Source organism: Tupaia chinensis, unplaced genomic scaffold, assembly GCF_000334495.1.
Source record: "Tupaia chinensis unplaced genomic scaffold, TupChi_1.0 Scaffold000484_1, whole genome shotgun sequence".
NCBI classification, from domain to species: Eukaryota; Metazoa; Chordata; class Mammalia; order Scandentia; family Tupaiidae; genus Tupaia; species Tupaia belangeri.
Genome location: NW_006159996.1, coordinates 725,168 through 726,293, shown reverse-complemented (window position 1 = coordinate 726,293; position 1,126 = coordinate 725,168). Strand labels below are relative to the sequence as shown.

At 56.4% G+C, this 1,126-nt stretch overlaps 1 protein-coding gene across 1 annotated transcript in view; it reads right to left on the bottom strand.

The window, feature by feature from the left end:
* Nucleotides 1-335, bottom strand: part of CXXC5 (CXXC finger protein 5) — a 38,049-nt gene extending 37,714 nt beyond the window's left edge. The window contains 1 exon segment of the mRNA XM_027774827.1: nucleotides 243-335. The gene's annotated coding sequence lies outside the window, so the exon portion shown is untranslated.
* Between the last annotated feature and the right edge of the window lie 791 nt (nucleotides 336-1,126).

The window sequence follows — 1,126 nt, the reverse complement described above, 5'->3', positions numbered from 1 at the left end:
CTGCCACCTCGGCTCCCCTCCCTCCTCCCGCCGCCTCCCTCTCAGCGCAGCTCTGGCCACTTGGACGCCGCAGGCTCTGAGGCCGGAGCCGCAGCCGCTGTGCCTCCAGCTCCCTGCGCCCTGACGAGGTCGGCCCCAGCCCAGATCTCGGCGAGCCCCGCTTCACCTTTTCCCCCGCAACTTTACCAAAAAAGAAAAGAAAAAAAAAAAAAAGAGGACCTCCTCCCTTTCGTGAGGGGTACCTCGACTTGAAGATACACCTTCCAGGGAAATACGCCGTCTTTCGGCCCCCTCATCAGCCGGGCGAGAAGCTACAAGGATCGGGAGGGAGGGTTTGGCCGCGCCCTCCAGCTCAGGTGCGCTTCGGATAGGGGGGATTTCTAGTTGCAGGTTCCTGGAGCTAGATGTTCAAAGACCTCGCCCTCCCCAGAGCTCAGTGGCATTACGTCCTTGTGAGAAAAGAGGCGGGGATTCCTGTCCCCATTTCGCAGATGGGGAAACTGATCCCCAAAAAAGACTTATTTATTTATTTAGTCCTACGCAGGCGTCAGCTCAAGGTCTGAGTCCTGGAGCTAAAGTGATTACATTACGGTGTCTTGAGTTTGCCTATGAACTCAAGAGCCTGAAACACCGCCTAGAACAGAACTGCGCTCAATCGATAATTAAAGACAAAACAAAAACTGCCCTGCCAGAGTAGGCGCCCAGTGGGGACAGATTTGGGTCTGCAAATTCTCGCCCTCACTCCATCAGTGCGCCCTCCATCTGCCCAGCGCGATCTAATCCTAAAACTGCAGATGTCTTCTCGCCACTTCAGGGACCCATAGAGTGAGCCAAGGCCCATGTAATCCCCAAGTGGGAGTTTTCTCCAAATCTCTGGAATTCGTGAGGGCTAATTTGTGCAGCAAGGCAGACCTTCCTCCCCTAGGCAGAGAAAATGCAGCCCCCAGACCCGAGCGGGGGAGGGGCAGGGGCAGGGCAGTTGGGGAAGTCTGTCGAAGGTTAAACGTTACAGCCTGGAATCGATTGGGGCCCCAGATAACAGGGAGTTAACTGTGGCGACCCAGGCGCCTCCAGCCACAGACGCGGTCTAGGAGGGAGAAGCGAAACTGTCTCCTACCTCGCTGCT